The 21,649-nt window shown below is 39.3% G+C and overlaps 1 long non-coding RNA gene across 1 annotated transcript in view; it reads right to left on the reverse strand.

Moving 5' to 3' along the window:
* Positions 1–2,015: 2,015 nt before the first annotated feature.
* Positions 2,016–21,649, reverse strand: part of LOC145506166 (uncharacterized) — a 150,681-nt gene continuing 131,047 nt past the window's right edge. Inside the window, exon 6 of the long non-coding RNA XR_014053587.1 lies at positions 2,016–4,888. This is a non-coding gene — a long non-coding RNA (uncharacterized LOC145506166). The remainder of the gene's footprint in view (positions 4,889–21,649) is intronic.

Below are 21,649 nucleotides of genomic sequence, written 5' to 3' on the forward strand. Positions count from 1 at the left end.
CAGAAAAACATCTACTTCTTCTTCATTGACTACACTAAAGCCTTTGACTGTGTGGATTACAACAAACTGTGGAAAATTCTTAAAGACATGGAAATACCAGACCACAATTACCTGTCTCCTGAGAAATCTGTATGCAGGTCAAGAAGCAACAGTTAGAACTGAACGTGGAACAGACTGGTCCAAAATTAGAAAAGGAGTATGTCAAGGCTGTATATTATCACCTTGCTTATTTAACTTATATGCAGAGTACATTCTGCGTAACACCAGGCTGGATGAGGCACAAGCTAGAATCAAGATTGCTGGGGGAAATATCAATAACCTCAGCTATGCAGATGACAGCACCCTTATGGAAGAAAGTGAAGAGGAACTGAAAAAAGCCTCTTGATGAATGTGAAAGAGGAGAGTGAAAAACCTGGCTTAAAACTCAACATTCAAAAAACTAAGATCATGGCATCCGGTCCCATCACTTCATGGCAAACAGATGGGGAAATAATGGAAACAGTAACAGCACTCAATAAATGGTAGTTATTCTTATTTCCCAAAGTTTTTGTCATCATGGATTCATCTGAAGTTTAGTTGATTCTGTTTAAAGCCGCCAACACTTTCTCTTTCACACATTTTTCTGTCTTTATGTCTGAATGCAGAATAGTGTAGCATAATGAGCTTTCATTCTGGAAAATGACAGATCTGGGTAGAGTCATCTCTGATATATTGGGAGAAGGTTTGCTGCAAAGTGGGAAAAGACAGAAGAAAAAACCCTGACCTTTTGTTTATTAGCTCAATGACCTTAGGCAAAAAGGACTTAATATCTCCAAGCTTCAATTTCCTCAAAGTAGTCAAGAATAATAATAACCTTAAACATAGGGTTTTTAGAGGGATTAAATAAGGGCTCGGTTGAGGCTTTGTTTTATTTGATCACTTTCCACAGAGAACTAAATGTAATGAATATCTAGAAGGTAATCAATAATGAAGGATGAATAAATGATTGAATACATAGATGAAGGAGAAGGAAGAAGAACAGAAGGAAAGAAGGGAGGGTTGACTGAAGAAAAAGGCACAACCTAAAGTTTAAGTTTTATCTGAGGATCTTACTGAAAAGTATAGTCTGGGAGATAGCTTCTCAGATAGTTCTGAGGAACTTCTCCAAAGAGATAAGGGAGGAACTGGGATGATATATAGGAGTTCTTGCTGAAAAAAAACAAAAAACGTTGAGTTGAAAAAAACATGTAGTTGAACATTAAAAGATTACTGCTAATCATAAAGAATAGACATCTCCATTTAGTGATTTTCATGCTTTTCTGTGTATGAGAAAGTGCAAGAGTCTGGGTTCATTAAATTATTCCTTAGATAAGCATTTGAACTATCTAGGGCCAGTATGCAGAGCCCCAAATGTTTCCTGGTTTTCTCCAGCCTGAAGCCCCCTCGGTGCACACATTTGGTCACTGCAGTGGCTCGTGGCTTGATGGCAGACAACATTCCCTGTTTACTGAAATGGCTGGCAGCATTCCCTTTCCATGGAAGGAAGGCAGAGCAGAAGGGAGGAAAGAGAGAAAAGAGGAAGGCAGACAGGCAAGGGGGATGGAGGAAAAAAATGTACCCCACAAATATTTCAGACTTTGGTAACTTACATCAAGATTTTACTTTGAAAACATAGGGTAGTGAAATCTGGAGGGCAGATCCTGAAGGAAGCCATTTGTAAAAATTACCGCTTCCAATAAGCCTGTCATCTCATTCTTCCCAGACCTCATTAAGTATCTAGAATACCTTGGAAGAGCACCAAATACCAAATCATGAAAAATGGGAGAAAAAATTCCCAAGGCAAAGGGATTGCTTTACATCTTCCCCAGAATCTGTTCCTTCATACTGAAATATTTCATGCAAAATATACTTCATGTAATTCTAAGATTAAACAAATAACAGAGAATAGCAAATAGCAAACCTCTTCTGATTTCATTCTCATTGTCCTAAGCTTTCAATAAGATATAAACATTCTTGTACTCAAATTGCCAACAAAATTAAGAATGCATTGCCAATTTTATTAGAATTACTTGGAAGAAAACATTATTTGAGATTTTCTTTAAATCATAGAAAAACAAAACAGGTAGTTAACATCATTCTTTAAGAGAAAAAAGCTATTAAATCAATTAAACATTTTTCTTTTGTATGAAGGAAACATGCAAAATGTACTACAAGAAGTCAATTTTGAGCAGCCATAGCTCTCATTTTTCTTAAATATATCAGACATAGATTTCACAGTTCATAATTAATTCCCATTGCTCACATCACCATTAATTTTTAATCAAAGTAGAGCTGCTGTGAGTGCTACTGCTATTTCACCAAGGTTAGTAGGGGGCTGTTTCCAGGCTCAGAAATTTTATTTGTTCTGCATAACAGAGACTGATTTCTAAAAGGATGGCCAGATGCACCCTGTAATCCCAACTAATTACCTACAGGTGATGGGGACAAAACTGTTTTGACTCAAAAAAAAAAAAATCTAGTTTCACAGATAATTACACATTTACACAGGCTAGGGATTTAGAGTTTCATATTCTTGGCAGTGTTAGACTTAGGAGTTATATATTGTTAAAAAAGATTCAATTTACCATTCTCCCCAGGTAACACAGTAACATTGTGCCAGGGAACAAATGTTATACAAGTTCACAGAACTTTTCTGACATAAAATTGCCAGATGAGGAAATGGTTTCAATGTGGGTTTAGGAAAGCTCCAAGCAAGCTATTCTAAAAGACCTAAGGCAAAACCAGAAAACAAACATTCAATTTAAAATCAGGTAAGTATTCTTAAAAAACCAGTACTATCAACTTAACAGAAACCCTACTGCAAGGAAATTTGTTTTCTTTAGGTTTAATACCTGTAGGTAAAAGACATAACTTGGTCATTTAAACAAAGATGTTGTATATTATGTATAATATGTATGCTGCTGCTGCTAAGTCGCTTTAGTCGTGTCCGACTCTGTGCGACCCCATAGACGGCAGCCCATCAGGCTCCTTCATCCCTGGGATTCTCCAGGCAAGAATATTGGAGTGGGTTGCCATTTCCTTCTCCAGTGCATGAAAGTGAAAAGTGAAAGTGAAGTCGATCAGTCGTGTCTCACTCTTCGCAACCCCATGGGCTGTAGCCTACCAGGCTCCTCCGTCCATGGGGTTTCCCAGGCAAGAGTACTGGAGTGGGGTGCCATAATATGTATATATAGTTCAAATTAATTTCTTTTTGGAAAACAAAGCCATGTTTATAGAAATCTGATAAAATGTCCAATGAGGAAAGATTGTCTGACTAACCTAACCAAATGCAAATGAAAGTCAAACTGTTTTAGTACACTTTATGAGATTTATATACATACAGATACATCTTAAAGATGAATGTATATGTATAAAGATGTATATATTACAGATATCTATACCTTACATATCATAAATATTAAAATTAACAATCCAAATATCTTAAAACAATTTTAAACATCTTAGCTTTTATATTCGTACACACAGGGAGATTTTCTAAGATAAAAATATTAGTGATAATTTCAACTTTTTACTTATTATTCTCTGTATTTTCCAGATTCTTAAGATGAATGTATTATTTTTATAAGAAAAATGTTTTAATACTTTTAGCCTTAAGAATTTTAAGGTAACTCTCTTATATGCCAAAGCTATAAAATAAAGAAATATAGTTCTCAATAAGCTACATAAATAAAATTAGTTTCCTCACTTAATCACACCTCCCACTATCACATCCTCCATTACATAGCTGTAAATACTGAATAAATTACTTATAAGTACCTATACAGTGGACACACTTTTCCAAGGACTACAGGAACAGATCTAGTAGAGCAACTTACTTCAATAAAAACAACATGAATGAGATTTAATGTGAACTACTCCACAGAATTGTGTGGTTCTAAATTAATATTATCTTTCAGTGTAACATCAATACAACTGCAAATTCAAATAACATTGATTGCAAATGCATGTAAATCCAGGGTTCATTAAGTAAAATACCTATTTCTAACCCATCCCTCTCAACCCTCCCTCCAATGCCATTAGCCCGCCACCATTTCAGATAGCTGGGTCACTCTCTGCATGGACATGTAAGACTTTAGATATGAATGGCACTGAAATTTTTTCCAGCTTAAATTATCATCTCCACTATCCTGTCAGAAGACCTGAATTTCCTACTATCCGAGACTCTTTCCTCATGGACTGTAGCTCACCAGGTTCCTCTGTCCATGGGATTCTCCAGGCAAGAATACTGGACTGGGTTGCCATTTCCTTTTCCAGGGGACCTTCCCAATCCAGGGATCGAATCTGGGTCTTCTGCATTGCCAGCAGATTCTTTACCATTTGAACCACCAGGGATAATGAAAAAACACAGAACCAAGATTTTTTTTTTTTAACCAATTGGGAAAAAAAGCAGATGAATCACCATGGGACTTCCCTGGTAATCCAGTGGCTAAGACTCCATGCTCCCAGTGGAGGGTGCCTGGGTAAAATCCCCGGTCAGGGAGCTAGATCTCACAACCCAAGGGAGTGGAAGAGAAGACTAAAACATTTGGCTACTGACTCTATAATCTAGATCTCAACCTCTATGCCACATTGTATCCCCAGAACCTATATGAGCAATGAGATAGTGGCTGACTGACTTGACTGGCTTAATTTCCAATATCTCTCCCAATTCTCCCATGCAGTTTATAGCAAGAAACGAGGACTAGCCAGTCAGTTGCAGGTGAAAATTTCCAGGCTCCTTCTCCTCAGGTCCAGATGTTGCTCCAATCTCCTTCCCTGGCTTTTCCTCTTTGTTGCCTCACTCTTTCCAAGTCTTTCCTATGTTTCCTGGTATCATCTGTACCCAAGTCAGGCTTTAGCTTGGGGAAACCTAAAATAAAATAGTCAAGTAATGATATGAATTATTTTAAAAAAAGAAAGCAGAGGGATTTGGTGAAAAAGAAGATAGTAAACCATTTTCTCATATCACTTGGGAAAAATTTGAGAAGGTCATAATGTTAGTAGGCTATAGTTAGAAAGAAAAAGTGATGCAATTCTATTTTATTCAATCCATTCAACCAGTTTATATTGGACACTTATTCTGTGCCAGACACTTTACTAAGCTCTGGGAATATAATAGTGAGCAAACCTGATAATCGCTGACTGTTTGGAGATTGCAATCCTGTCTGGAAAACAGACCTTGACAAAATAATCACATAAATAAATATAACTGCTGTGGAAGAGAGGTGTGCAGTATACAGTCTGAAGGAGAAGTTATTGCAAAATGCAGTGGGATGATACACTGATAATAACAAAAGATAAAGATGATTTTAATTATCTTGCCAGGAGATGAGTATTCAAATAGTATCACCTTCCTGCTACAATAGTGTCTAGTGATCAGACATGTATTAAGAGAAAAATAATACATTATGATACATCAGTCAGATAATCTGATTAAACTTGCATGTTTGTCTACTTCTCTTATAGAGATACTAAGAAGCTTCCATCCCTAAATAGTTAGAAAACATTACAGTGAATGGGAAAGCTAGAATCTTCTAGACAGAGAGAGAAAATCCTATCCTCACAAAGCTGGGAAATTTGTTAGCACTCCCATTGTGCAGAAAACTGAGATTTTTATTTTTTTTAATATATTATACATTTCAGACAGAAAGTTTTTAAAAAATTATAAAGTGAAGACTCATGAATTCATTATTCAACATAAGAAATAAAATATTTCCAAAATAATTTAAAGTTTGAAGTACCAAATGCCTCTCCCACCAATCACATTCCCTTTCCTAATGCACAGAGGAAGCAATTATCCTAAATGATGTGATTATCATCAATATGAGAGTTTTTTAATACTTACTGTATAAATGTTGTTGTTGTTGTTTAGTCACTAAGTCATATCCAACTCTTTTGTGATCCCATGGGTTGTAGCCCACCAGGCGAGAATATTGGAGTGTGTTGCCATTTCCTCCTCCAAAGGATCTTCTCAATTCATGGATTGAACCCATGTCTCCTGCATTGTAGGTGGATTCTTTACCACTGAGCCACCAGGGAAGCCTGATATATAAATGTATGTATCCCTGAAGAATAATCTCATTTTATATGGCTCTATACTTTGTATTAATACAATCATATTGTATATATTCTGCAACCTGCTTTTTCTGTTCATGGTTATATATGTATATATATGTGTATATATATATGTAGTCTCTATGTGAATATATGTAAATTCTGTTAATTTTCCCTGCTATATAATATCCTAACATATTCATTCCTTCTTCTGCTCATAAAAATTTAGCTTGTTTCAATTTGAATCCTTTTCTCCATATGCATGGGCTTCCCTGGTGGCTCAGTGGTAAAGAATGCACCTGCCAAAACAGGAGATGGGGGTTTGATCCCTGGATTAGGAAGATCCCCTAGAGAAGGAAATGGCAACCCACTCCAGTATTTTTGCCTGGGAAATGGCATGGACAGAGGAGCCTGGTGGGCTATAGTCCATGGGGTCAAAAAGAGTAGGACACGATTTAGCAACTAAACAACAATTCATAAGCATGTCATGTTTCGCCTCTTAAAAATAATTGAATTTTAACTTCTTCAAACTTGCTTCAGAAACATTCTATGGATTTTTATATGATATCAAAAAATGAGTATTCAACTAGTGTGTCAGAATTCTAGCACTGAAATTCTATATGTTTAATCTGTTATGTGGGGCTTCCTTGGTGGCTCAGACAGTAAAGAATCTGCCTGCAATGCGGGAGACCCAGGTTCAATCCTTGGATCAGGAAGATCCCCTGGAGAAAAGCAGGGCAACCCACTTTTCACTACTAATGTGTTACATATGTGTGGATATTTGGATTTGGGGAGTTTGTCTCTAAAAACATTTTTTGTAGAACATCCTTAGTCTTTTTTTCACCGTTACCACTGAAATTACAATCACACACAAGCATGATTACCCTGTAGGCTCAGGAGAGGAAATGTTATAAGCCTTCATTCCTATGTAGGTATAAAGACATGTGAAAAAGGGCTATCATTATTTGAATTCATGATGTATCTTTCTTCTAAAGGCACTTTTAAACTATATAATTTAATTTATCTTGAAAGCACTCCTGAGAAATAGAGGTGCTTTTGGCCCAATTTAATTGACAATGAAATTTGTTGGATCACCTCGGATCACAGAGACTAGCTTTGATTCTTACTCAAAATGGCATATACTCCAACTAAGCTGTCTTATACAACGTTCATCTTTGATAGAATAGTTAAAGCCTACATTATTTTAAGTTCTGGCACTAGAAAAGCTATTTCAGCAACTGAATCAGCCAAGACTCCAACCAAGGCTCCCCTTGGATGGTTTTATCAGTCATGGTCTGTTTGACTGGTAGTAAAAGAAACTCAATGGCCTAACAATAGGAAAATTTATCATCTCACAAAGGAAGAAGTCTAGAGGTAGTTAGTTGATTCACTGGCTTATCATTGTCATCAAAGACCCAAGTTCTTTCCGATTCCTCTGTGTTTTTCTCAGTATTGCATTATCCTCAGGATGGTTGTAAAATGGCTGCAGCCATTCCAGGCATCACATACAGATACAACAACATTCAGAGAAATAGAGGAACATTTTTTTATAACTCTTTCTTAGGAATGCTCCTCAGAACTCCTCTCCTACCCTCACCAGCAGACTTTGCCTCTGGTGTCATTGTCCACAGCTGAGCCACATGTCTATCACTGAAGCAGGTTATTAACAAAGCGAGTGAGGCTGATATGTCAGCCAGTCAGGCCCATCCCTAGAGCCAGGATTGGGGTCAGCTACTCTTGAAACACACGATTATATGGAGAAGGAAGAAATGCCCAAACAAAATCAAAGTTCTGATAAAAAGGGAGAAGAAGAAAATCAACAGGTTAGGCAGTCAACATTGTCCATTAGAGTCAGTTGTCCTAAACCCCCATGTATACACTAAGAATAAATTTCAAGCACCAAGAATGTGAATTCCTGCTCTGCTTTAATCCCATGAAAGACTTTTACAAACTCCCCAAAAACTACCCTCCCTCAAAACCCCTAAATCCTTGACTTCTGAACCACAGCTGTTATGGTCTAATATTTATGTCTCCCCAAAATTCATATGTTGAAAACTGAATGCCCAGTGTGGTGGTATTAGGAGGTGGGGGTCTTTGGGAGGTGATTGGTGTCCTAATAAAAGAAATGCTAGAGAGCTCCTAGTCCCTTCCACCATGTGAGGGCACAGAGAGAAGCTACCGTGTACAAACCACAGCAGGCCCTCACCAGGCATCTAACCTGCTGGCACCTCCATCTTGGACTCCCTCATCTCAAGAACTGTAAGAAATAAATTTCTGTTGTTTATAAGCCACCCAGTCTCTGGTATTTTGTTATAGCAACCCAAACAGAATAAGATAACCACTTCAATCAGCACAGCAACTTATTTTAAAGAATATGTGAATTTGAAAAAAAAGCATAGTATATCCAAACTCTTGGATTAGAGTGTTTGGATATGTTCATGGCCAAAATAAAGATGAATTTGGGCCTGAGATGATTACCACTAAGAATGACTGTTGTCCTTTTTAGCGTCAGTCTGATTAAGGGACATTAAATCTAATGTTAAATGGCAGACTGATATTCAACATTTGCTTAAAGAACTCTCTAATGTTCACTGTAAATGTTCAAACATATGAAATTAAATGACTGGAAACACTTCCTTCATTCCACTCCCTCCCATCACATCAATACAAGATATTTAGTTATCAGACCAACTTGGGAAAAAATGAATCAGACTTCAGGTAGGTATTTTAGATTAACCTGAACATTAGCTAATTTTTTTTTTGAGTGACAGCTAGGTATCTGCCAAATGCTATATATAGAACATATCCAAACACTCTAATCCAAGAGTTTGCATATACCATGCTTTTTTTTTTTTTCAAATTCACATATTCTTTAAAATAAGTTGCTTTTAAAATGCTGCCAATATATCTGAAGATGCCAGTCCAATTTAGGCAGAAATTTCAAAGACTGCACCCATTTGAGTGAGGCAACTGTCAAAAATATAATAAGAAGGTATCCAGAATTCTAATGATGAGGGTCTGGCAGGGATACTGTAAAATCTCAACTACTTCTAGTGCCAGATTTAAATGCTTATTAACTAAACTACAACTCATGTCTTTAAATGATAAGAGACTTCCCAAACTGCAAAAAGTTTCCCGATAAAAGGAAACTTCTGATGTTCATGTGAGTTCACATCAATTTCTTCTAACCCTGTGATAAGCTTTTGTGAGGCTCAGCTGTAGGCAGTGTACTATTACACCCCTTCCAGGGTTCATGAATTCTTCAAAGTTTATTTGAAAATATGCATGGTCTCCTCACAGTGCTTTAGCAGCAGCTCACAGACAGTCCTGCTTTAACCCTGAAATAAGTTAAACATGTATTTCTTTCAAATACAAGCTTACTCCATTTAAGAATTTAAAAGTATTTTTTATATATATAGAAAGAAATACTCTTGGACTTCAAGAAGTGAAGCCTATAAATTTCATCAGCTTGCGTGAAAGTTAATCATTTGAAAGTTGTCAATTTGCTTTCTTCTGGCTTATTTGGAGAAGAGATGCCTGGTTGGGAAAGCCAAACAAAGTTACCAGATTAGGTTCCTACAGATTAGAGAAGAATATCAATGACCTCAAAGCATGGAATATTCTTTTAAGACATTCTCCTGGTTAACTCCTATGATTCCTTTTGCATTCATCCATTTTTCCGCATTTGTTCTCCCACTCTACACCTTTCCAAAACTAAATTCCGTGCTGTCAACAGCAGACAGAGGAGTAAGAGAAAAGGGGGGTAGGGGGAGCAGCTGACAGCAGTTGCCTGTGGAAGAGGAAGGCTGGCACACACGGCTCTTGGGGAGCTGAAGGAGAGGGCAGGAGGCAGAGAGGTTACCTGGAACCTCTTCACGCTCTCATTTCCTCAGCTGCCAACCATTCTTTTATTGTCTATCATCCTTTCCTCTTCCTTCCCTGGACTCATGTTTCCCTTTCTTCACTCTCCATAGAAAAATACTTCTTGAAATGCCATGCAGTAAACAGGAAAGAATCTACTACACTGTTTGCAGGCTGCTCTATGTACTAAGGGAAAGCCACGCTTTGCAGATCAGTTCTTTCTCCCTGCCCATCCTCATCCTCACCAAGTCCCAGGGAGGATAAGCGCTGCCTGTGAGTCACTAGATTTCACATGTAAAGATCAAGGTACTTGTTAGAAAAAAAGAAAGAAAAACCTTTTTTAAAAAAGCACAGAATTAAAGAAGACCTTGAAAGGGAAGAGGAGGTCATGGAAGTCAAGAGTCCCATCTGGCTGCACTGGACAGGCAGTTTGAGGTTGAGAGTTGAGTGCAAGGGGAGGCATGGAAGATATACAAGCTCTTACGGGTACTGGAACTTTGTCCACTCTGGAAGCATGTGTGGCACATAGGGGACATTCAGTAGTACAGTTCAATAATTAAGAACAACAGGAATGAAGAAAGTATATATGGTCAGAATTACAAATCAGATCTGTTTATATGTTTTCTAAGACTCTCCAGTAAAGATTCGAATTGCTTTTAATTACTTTTGTTTGATGAATTAAAGTGCTTTCTATGAGACTCCTTGCTCTGGCTTTTATTCCTGTTATATACACATCTTGTCATCCACAGTGTCAGGAGGTTGAATTCATTTAGTAAGTTGCAGAGCTGGGGTTAGAACTAGATTTACAACTGTTATTTTCTTGGGGAAAAACCACAGAATTCTTACCACTTTAACATATTATTTTAGAGAGGTGAGTGCTCAGTCGCTCAGTCATGTCTGATTCTTTATGATCATGTGGACTGTAGCCCGGCAAGCTCCTCTGTCCATGCCATTTTCCAGGCAAGAATACTGGAGTGGTTGCCATTTCCTACTACAGGGGATCTTCCCAGCCCAGGGATTGAATCCTCATCTCCTGCATTGCAGGCGGATTCTTTACCACTGTGCACCTGGGAAGTTCCCTTTTAGAGGGGTAATAGTGTCAAATACATTATTTTGCAAGTGAAGCAGTGGAATGAAGGTAAAGTGGGTGAAATGCATTTATACTTTCAAGAATAGTGGTTGAACATCCCCTGGGTGCTAGGCATCGTGCTAGGTAAGATATAGCATAAGGAAGTGTGGTTAAGACATAAGAAAATCAGAAATTATAATTTAAATTAGGGGCATGGTAAATGCATTCTATCCTTATGAATATGCAAGTCAAAATTATATGAGGAGATCCCCTTATAAAAAAGGGACAAGGTGGCTTAAGCTTCCTATTTAGTAATCTCACTTAAGACTCCCAGAATAGGAGTCTTGCCACCCTCCTTCTGGGAATGATAAATTTTTTCTTTTGGGGAACTTCTCTCTCCGTGACTTCACACATGTAGAGGTTCTAATGAGGGCTGCATGTGGTAGGACCCCATTCTTTTTTGGCCACAGTTGACAAAGTCCAAAGATGAGCATGTGACCCAAACCAGGTAAGGATACTGCTGGAGGCTTTGTTTCCGACCAAGAGGAGGAAGTCATTTTGCATTTGCTTAACACATCCATTACTTCACATATTTATTCTTTTTGGTGAGAACATTTAAGTTCTACTCTCTTGGCAAATTTCAGTTATACAATACAGTGTTGTCAACTATAGTTGATATGTTATATATTAGACCCCTAGATCTTATTCAGCTTGCTGCTGCTGCTAAGTTGCTTCAGTCGTGTCCGACTCTGTGCGACCCCATAGACGGCAGCTCACCAGGCTCCGCCGCCCCTGGGATTCTCCAGGCAAGAATACTGGAGTGAGTTGCCATTTCCTTCTCCAGTTATTCAGCTTAGAATGCCTTTAACTTTTCACCAACCTCTACCTGTTTCCCTCATCCTGCAGCTTGTTTTAGGTTCCACATGTAAGTGATACCATGCAGTATTTGTCTTTCTTTGTTGGCTTCTTTTACTTAAGCATAATGTCCTCTGGGTTCATGCATGTTATTGCAAATTACAGGATATCTTTTTTTTAAATGTTGAATATCACACATACATATACATGTGCATGCATGCTCAGTCACCCAGTCGTGTCCGACTCTTTGTGACCCCATGGACTGTAGCCTACAAGGCTCCTCTGTTCATGGGCTTTTCCAGGCAAAAATACTGGAATGGGTTGCCATTTCCAAATCCAGGGGATCTTCTTGACTCAGGGATCAAACCTAAATCTCTTGTGCCTTCTGCATTGGTGGTGGATTCTTTTCCACTGAGCCACCTGGAAAGGCCCATATGTATATGTGTAAATTTACATATACACACAATATTTTATTGATCTATTTATTCTTTGATGGACACATAGGTTATTTCCATACCTTGGTTACTGTAAATAATGCTGCAATAAACACGGGAGTGCAGGTATCCCTTTAAGATAATGGTTTCATTCCCTATGGGCATAAACCTGATAGTTGGATTGCTGCATTATATAGTGAAAGGTGAGAGTAAGTCGCTCAGTCATGTCTGACTGTTTGCGACCCCATCAACTGTAGCCTACCAGGTTCCTCCATCCATGGAATTTTCCAGGCAAGAGTACTGGAGTGGGTAGCCATTTCCTTTTCCATGGGGTCTTCCCGACCCAGGGATCGAACCCTAGTCTCCCTCATTGCAGACAGATACTTAATGATCTGAGCCACCTGCAAAGCCTGGATCATATAGTACTATTTTTAATTTCTTGAAGAAACTTCTTACTACTTTCCATTATGACTGTACCAGTTTACATTCACACTAACAGTGTACAAGGGGTTCGTTGTCTCCATATTCTTCAGTTCAATTCAGTTGCTCAGTCACGTCCGACTCTCTGTGACCCCACGGACTGCAGCATGCCAGGCCTCCCTGTCCATCACCAACTCCCGGAATTTGCTCAAACTCTTGTCCATTGAGTTGGTGATGCCATCCAACCATCTCATCCTCTGTCATCCCCTTCTCCTCCTGCCTTCAATCTTTCCCAGCACCAGAGTCTTTTCAAATGAGTCAGCTTTTCACATCAGGTGGCCAAAGTACTGGAGCTTCAGCTTCAACATGTCCTTCCAATGAATATTTAGGACTGATTTCCTTTAGGATGGACGGGTTGGATCTCCTTGCAGTCCAAGGGACTCTCAAGAGTCTTCTCCAACACCACAGTTCAAAAGCATCAATTCTTTGGTGCTCAGCTTTCTTTATGGTCCAACTCTCACATCCATACATGACTACTGGAAAAACAATAGCCTTGACCAGATGGACCTTTGTTGGCAAAGTAATTTTTAATATGCTATCTAGGTTGGTCAGAACTTTCCTTCCAAAGAGTAAGCGTCTTTTAATTTCATGGCTGCAGTCACCATCTGCAGTGATTTTGGAGCCCCCCAAAATGAAGTCAATGCCAAAGAATGCTCAAACTATAGCACAATTGCACTCATCTCACACGCTAGTAAAGTAATGCTCAAAATTCTCCAAACCAGGCTTCAGCAATACATGAACCGTGAACTTCTGATGTTCAAGCTGGTTTTAGAAAAGGCAGAGGAACCAAAGATCAAATTGCCAACATTCGCTGGATCATCAAAAAAGCAAGAGAGTTCCAGAAAAACATCTATTTCTGATTTATTGACTATGCCAAAGCCTTTGACTGTGTGGATCACAATAAACTGTGGGAAATTCTGAAAGAGATGGGAATACCAGACCACCTGACCTGCCTCTTGAGAAACCTGTATGCAGGTCAGGAAGCAACAGTTAGAACTGGACATGGAACAACAGACTGGTTCCAAATAGGAAAAGGAGTACATCAAGGCTGTATATTGTCACCCTGCTTATTTAATTTATATGCAGAGTACATCATGAGAAACGCTGGGCTGGAGGAAGCACAAGCTGGAATCAAGATTGCTGGGAGAAATATCAATAACCACAGATATGCAGATGACACCACCCTTATGGCAGAAAGTGAAGAAGAACTAAAGAGCCTCTTGATGAAAGTGAAAGAAGAGAGTGAAAAAGTTGGCTTAAAACTCAACATTCAGAAAACTAAGATCATGACACCCGGTCCCATCACTTCACGGCAAATAGATGGAGAAACAGTGGAAACAGTGGCTGACTTTATTTTGGGGGGCTCCAAAATCACTGCAGATGGTGATTGCAGCAATGAAATTAAAAGACACTTACTCCTTGTAAGGAAAGTTATGACCAACCTAGACAGCATATTAAAAAGCAGAGACATTACTTTGCCAACAGAAGTCCGTCTAGTCAAGGCTATGGTTTTTCCAGTGGTCATCTATGGATGTGAGAGTAGGACTATAAAGAAAGCTGAGCGCAGAAGAATTGATGCTTTTGAACTGTGGTGTTGGAGAAGACTCTTGAGAGTCCCTTGGACTGCAAGGAGATCCAACCAGTCTATCCTAAAGGAAATCAGTCCTGGGTGTTCATTGGAAGGACTGATATTAAAGCTGAAACTCCAATAGTCTGGCCACCTGATGCTAAGAGCTGACTCATTTGAAAAGACACTGATGCTGGAAAGATTGAAGGCAGGAGGAGAAGGGGATGACAGAGGATGAGATGGTTGGATGACATCACCGACTCAGTGGACATGAGTTTGGGTAAACTCTGGGAGTTGGTGATGGACAGGAAGGCCTAGTGTGCTACGGTTCATGGGGTTGCAAAGATTCGGACATGACTGAGCGATCGAACTGAATTGAACTGAAGTGATAAATGAAGTCTACCATTGTTTCCACTGTTTCCCCATCTATTTGCCATGAAGTAATGAGACCAGATGCCATGATCTTAGTTTTCTGAATGTTGAGCTTTAAGCCAACTTTTTCACTCTCCTCTTTCACTTTCATCAAGAGGCTCTTTAGTTTTTCTTCACTTTCTGCCATAAGGGTGGTGTCATCTGCGTATCTGAGGTTATTTATATTTCTCCCAGTAATCTTGACTCCAGCTTGTGCTTCATCTAGCCCAGCATTTCTCATTAGGTACTCTGCATATACATTAAATAAGCAGGGTGACAATATACAAGTGGGTAAGAAGATTGGGATTTTAACTAGCCTTTGGTTTCCAAAACCTATTTTGATAAAACTCATAAAATAATTCTCTGGTTTCACTAAGTCCCTTACCTATTTATACTGACCACTTTAAATTAATTAAGTTTATTAGTTAAACTTTCGTGATGGCTAGTGATAAAAACCCAACTCAAATTAGTGTAGTCAAAAATGGGAACCTCTTGGGGTTCAGTTGCCTGTGGGAGGAAGCAGGGTGACTCTTTTTGACCCCATGGACTATACACAGTCCATGGAATTCTCCAGGCAAGAATACTGGAGTGGGTTGCTGCTGCTGCTGCTAAGTCTCTTCAGTCATATCCAACTCTGTGCAACCCCATGGATGGCAGCCCGCCAGGTTCCTCTGTCCTTGGGATTCTCCAGGCAAGAATATTGGAGTGGGTTGCCATTTCCTCCTCCAATGCATGCATGCATGCTAAGTCATTTCAGTCGTGTCCAACTCTGTGCGACCACCAGGCTCCTCTGTCCACAGGATGCTTTTGGCAAAAATAGTGGAGTGGGTTGCCAGTTCCTTCTCCAAGGGATCTTCCCAACCCAGGGATTGAATCCAGGTCTCCTGCATTGCAAACAGATTCTTTACCAGCTGAGCCACCAGGGAAGCTCTCATCATATTCTTACAAGCGTTTTTTTATATGATGTGCAGGAGAAAATAGATGGAGAGAAAGGGAGGCAAAGCAGAGCAGGAGCCCCTGGCTCCAGTATGTCTGGGCTCAGATGCACCACTGCTTCCTCCCACAGGCAACTGAACCCCAAGGGGTTCCCACTTTTGACTACACTAGTTTGAGTTGGGTTTTTATCACTAGCCATCACAGAAGTTTAACTAATAAACTTAATTAATTTAGAGTGGTCAGTATAAATAGGTAAGGGACTTAGTGAAACCAAAGAATTATTTTATGAGTTTTATCAAAATAGGTTTTGGAAACCAAAGGCTAGTTAAAATCCCAATCTTCCTACCCACTTGGTTAGTAACCTTGGGCTACTGCCCTTGCACTGTGGTTTCAACACCATCCGTGAAGAGCAAGATCAAATTAAATGGTATACATTAAACACTGTAATTGCAGTCCACTCCATGAAAGGTGTTATTGTTGCATACCCACTGTGATAAACCAGAATTCATGGAGGCAACAGTTACATATACACTGGTGCTGTCCTGAAAGTAATAGCAGCCTGGAGTAATTAAGAAAGTTTTAGGGCATTTCTCAGTCCGAGGCGGAAAGAATTATGTCTATGTTAAGTGAGCTCACAGAAAATGATTCAGAGAAAAACCAGTAGAATTATTTTGTCACAGGATACAATACATAAAAGACCTGATAGAGCACATAGGTTACCTCCTTATAGAGTTCATAAGGAATTATTTGGTGACATGAGAAAGAAAGTGAAAGAAATAACCCTTCTCTGAAAATTCCTGGGTTTCTCTAGGGGTCTCAGCATATAAACTGAACAAATTGATTAGACTCTGTGTAGATTACCAATGTCTATGTATAATCAGTAACAGGAAAAGTGGCATCATTAAATCACTTGGGAACTTTAAAAATAATCTTAACTATTGATTTATGCAAAGGGTCTGGCAAATTGCTTAGATGAAGAAGCTGGTGTTGAAATTGCATTTGCAATTCTTGGTTGTATATAAATTCAGTATCAGTCCCTTTGGATTGATGGTCTGCTTTTCAAAATTTGGCAAGTGGTTTAGCCATTTTACAGTAGCTGTTGAATTATCATGCAACCGAAGTGTAAAAGTGATCATTAGAGGTCTCAAATCATTGTCAATTGAAAACCGTATGACTAATCCTAAATGTCACTTCAGAAATGCCAATTTTTAACTCCCAGAAGTCAAATACTCCATGAAAGATGGAAAATGAACAGGTAGACCTCTCTCCCTACCACACCTTCCCTCTCACCCCACAATATGAAACAAAAAAAGATGCTTTCAATCATGGGAATGCATCTGCAACCAAAATGCAGCTGTCATCTCCGGCGTTGCAACATTTCCTCTGAGCCTCTACCACATTCTCACCTCCCAGGCAGACTAACCATTTCCTGCCTGTGGCTCCCATGACTCCTGGTTCAACACCTACTGCTGCTGCTGCTGCTGCTAAGTCGCTTCAGTCGTGTCCGACTCTGTGCGACCCTGTAGACGGCAGCCCACCAGGCTCCGCCGTCCCTGGGATTCTCCAGGCAAGAATACTGGAGTGGGTTGCCGTTTCCTTCTCCAGTGCATGAAAGGGAAAAGTGAAAGTGAAGTCGCTCAGTCGTCCGACTCTTAGCGACCCCATGGACTGTAGCCTACCAGGCTCCTCCGTCCATGGGATTTTCCAGGCAAGAGTACTGGAGTGGGGTGCCATTGCCTTCTCCGTCAACACCTACTAGGCGGACCCTTATTATGTTGTATTACAGCCACTTAAACAAGAGTTATCTCCCACTCATGACTTCAAGCAAAGTCCTAGGCCTTATTCATTCTAGTTTCCTGAGACCTAGGACTCTAACTCAGTGAACACTTGCTGAATATTGACTTTTTCACTTACAGGAGGGACACCTATCCTTACTGAGAAGTTGAGTATTGGGCCCTAGGTGATTCAAAAAGAGATCTACCTTCTTGAGGCCCTTCAGAGAAGTATTCTTTGTCCTAATGTATGTCATTGCTGAAAATACTCAATAAGAAGCCAGTGAAGTTTTTAAGATAATTGAGCCTCTTCCAGTTACAGAGAAGCCAAATCATTTAACTTAAAAAATAAGTGAACCAACTGAGGTGATAGCCAAGGAGGATGGCTTCCTCCATCAGGTGGGAAAAATGACTTTACTGAGGAAAAGTAGAATGTGTCTCTCCAAAGCTCTGGTTTTGAAAATGAGACAGGGCCATAAATTACTTATCTGGATTAGTGCGTTAGGAGAGTCATCTGGTTTAACTCAGCATAGGGAAAAGGATATGTTTATCCAGATCCTAGAGTATTAAGAAACTTTTGCAAAACTGAAATTTCTAGATTGTTCTTGAAAGTTCCAAATGTTTCATTATTGTTCAGAGTGCTAAGTACTCCATCAGATAAAAGCTTGAGATGTGTCTAATGGTCACAGCAGGATAAAACTTACTGTAATCTATTTTTGAAAAAAGGAATTAACAAAAGAAAGATATTTGCCTTATAGTTAGGACTAGTTAACAATCACAAAAACTTTGATCCAATCAGAATTTCCAAAACAGTGGTTCCTGGAGAAACATCAGAATGATCTAAACCTTATTCCATGTATTCAATCCCACTTTGAAAGCAGAAGTAGGTGGGGCCTGGAGTTTGAATTCACTGTTGTATCTTAACATTGTGCGTGCTATGCTAAGTCACTTCAATCGTGTCCAACTCTTTGTGACCCTATGGACTGTAGCCCACCAGGCTCCTCTGTACTGACTGCCAAAAAAAAAATGAAAGAAAATTCAAGAGGGAGGCTTAAAATGCCAACCTCTGTATGTCTTAGGGCAACAATTCTATAACTTTGGCATTATTTGGAACTTTCATATTGCATATTCCCAGGACCAGCCCTGCCTCAAAAATCTGCATTTTAACAACCTTATACAATTCTGGTCTTAGACCACCATTTTAAAGACATTTCTTGTAGACTCATTTAATAAAAAGGATACAGATTTTGTTAAATAAAATGCTTTGTGTTTTGAGAAGAGGATGAGAAATGAAACAACAATATTGAATATACACAGTATGGTTTCATGTTCTACTTATTGATTTATTGATGATGACAAAAAAAATGGGTCATTCAAGTTAGTCAAATTATATGTCAGCTCTTAGCATTGTTCCAGAGTTCCAAGATCTAAGGGACCCTTTTGGCCCATGAGCTAATTTGAGGATGAAAGATTAGAAAGTGGTACCATGATAACAGACTTTCTGTGGATAAGTAGTGCCATTTTCTTATCATCACTCTTCTATTAAACAAAGTAGATAATTTAATTTGTATGGATATATATTCTTTCCAGAGGACTTAAATATATTTTAAGTTTCCATTTTTAAAGTGGCTCATAAATATTCAATACGTCTTAAATTGGTCTGTGTGCCAAAAGATTGCTCACCTCTGGTGAATCCATGCTGAACACAGACACTGAGGGGTTCAGTTCAGTTGCTCAGTTGTGTCCAACTATTTGCGACCCCATGGACTGCAGCACGCCAGCCATCCCTGTCCATCACCAACTCCTGGAGCTTGCTCAAACTCATGTCCATTGAGTTGGTGATGCCATCCAACCATCTCATCCTCTGTCATCCTCTTCTTCCCCCGCCTTCAATCTTTCCCAGCATCAGGGTCTTTTCCAGTGAGTCAGTTCTTCGCATCTGGTGGCCAAAGTATTGGAGTTTCAGCATCAACATCTGCCTTTCCAATGAATATTCAGGACTGATTTCCTTTAGGGTGAACTAGTTTGATTTCCTTGCAGTCCAAGGGACTCTCAAGTGTCTTCTCCAACACCGCAGTTCAAAAGCATCAATTCCTTGGTGTTCAGCTTTCTTTATGGTCCAACTCTCACATCCATACATGACTACTGGAAAAAACAGAGCTTTGACTAGATGGACCTTTGTTGGAAAGTAATGTTTCTGCTTTTTAATATGCTGTCTAGGTTGGTCATACTGAGGGGTTGACGAAACACAACTATTGAGTGCTTCTACACTGCAAGTCCCGGTAAAAACCTCTGCCCATCTGCCATCTCACTTAGCTCTCATATCAATCCTACGAGGTAGCCATTAATAATATTTCTACTTTACATTAAAGGAAAATGAGACTTGGAGACCTGAAGAAACTTGAATATTGTCATTTGGCCAGTGAGTGCTGGAATCAAGACTTGAACTCAGGTTCATCAGACTCCAGACTCATGTGTCTCAAAAACTAAAGGTACATGCAGGCCTGGCTGTTTCTCTAAATGGACTAAGTATGAAGAACTAGTCATATTTTACTGTTTAGTTAATTCTAACCTAAAAAGCAAGAAAGGATCTGCTCCCTTCCTATGCTAGGAGAGAGTATTAAAGAGCTATTTTTCCTTTTCTTGTTTTAATCTGTGATAGTGATGATGCTTGGTGGGCAGCAGGTCAGAGGAGCTCTCAAAGTCTAGCCATCAACCTGAGCACCACCCACAGTGCCTTTCCAGAGAACATCACACGCATGTTTAGTGGAAAAGCTTTTACCTAAATAAAGGGGCTCCTTGTTTCATTTTTGATATACTGCTCTAACTAGTTTTCGGTAATAACTCTTACATCAACTGGGAATAATAAGGAATTTATAGGTTGAGAAGAGGTAGACTTTTTGAAACTCTCACAGGCAAGCACTGGGAGGCCCATAACTAAGCTCTCAAGCAAAGCAATGTTAGCTCCTGGCAAAGCCATTAATTTTAGACTGAAATCATCGAGGCAGATGGTCATTTATGAGTATAAAATGCTAACTGGAAATTACTTCTCTAGCAACCCCAACTACCAGAACATAGCCAGAAACTAGACAACAAATTCAAAGCACTTCTGAAAAGGTAAAAGAAAGATCAAAGCCTGTGTTCTTTCCTCCTACAGAAAGGCTCAGCTCTTGTTTAGCTCTTACCAACTCCTATTTTATAAACAATGTTAACAAAACTGGTGATCAGCCATCAGTGGAGATCAGCCATCAGTGGAGCAGATCCTAGTGATAAGCACATAAACTGTTCCAATCACTGCTGGTAACCAAAGAAATTGTTTCTCAATCTTTCTTAAAAAATAAAAAAATACTGAAAGTTGCCACAAGGTGAGGATAAAAGTAGTGTTCAAAGTAAGTGTTCAAAGCCCTGTGTAACTTGTGATGTCATAAGGACATCACTACCCACAATCCATTAGTGCCCACTGTGTTACTAATAGACTCATCAGTCATGAGTCAGTAAGAAAAGTGTTTAGTAATATTCTTCCTACTGTTTCAAAGGCAGAGAATGGTATTTGGGGAAGAGGCAACAGTAGGAGAAAGACTTTTCATTTCACCTTTTAATCTTTGAACTATATTGTAGTAGTCTCTTTGGGCTGCCATACAGAATACTACAGACTGGATGGCTTAAACAATAGAAATTTATTTCCTCACAGTTCTAGAAGCTGGAAGTCCAATATCAAAGTGCTTGCGTGATTTGTTTCTGATGATATCCCTTTTCCTGCCTTGTAGACAGCTGCCTTCTAGCTGTGTCGTCCTGTGGCCTTTTCTCAATGTGAATGCACTTCTCTACCTCCTTTGCTTCTTACAAGGACATCAGTCCTAATGGATTAGGGCCCCATCTTAATAACCTTAACTACTTCCTAAAGGCCCTATCTGTAGTCACATTTAGGGGTATAATTCAATGTTGAAGAAGGTGGAAGACCTTTCTTCAACATGAGTATCCCAGGGACGGGGGAGCCTGGTGGGCTGCCATCTCTGGGGTCGCACAGAGTCGGACACGACTGAAGAGACTTAGGTGCAGCAGCAGCAGGGGGATGCAATTCTGTCTGTAATGAAATATTTATTCAAAAATAGAATAAAATAAATTTTAAAATAAAAAAAGTAAATATTAACCTGCCACCCTCTTCCCCTTTCACAATTAATTGAGCAGCCAC

Source organism: Giraffa tippelskirchi, chromosome 5 (assembly GCF_054371585.1).
Source record: "Giraffa tippelskirchi isolate mGirTip1 chromosome 5, T2T-mGirTip1v1.2.pri, whole genome shotgun sequence".
Lineage (NCBI taxonomy): Eukaryota > Metazoa > Chordata > Mammalia > Artiodactyla > Giraffidae > Giraffa > Giraffa tippelskirchi.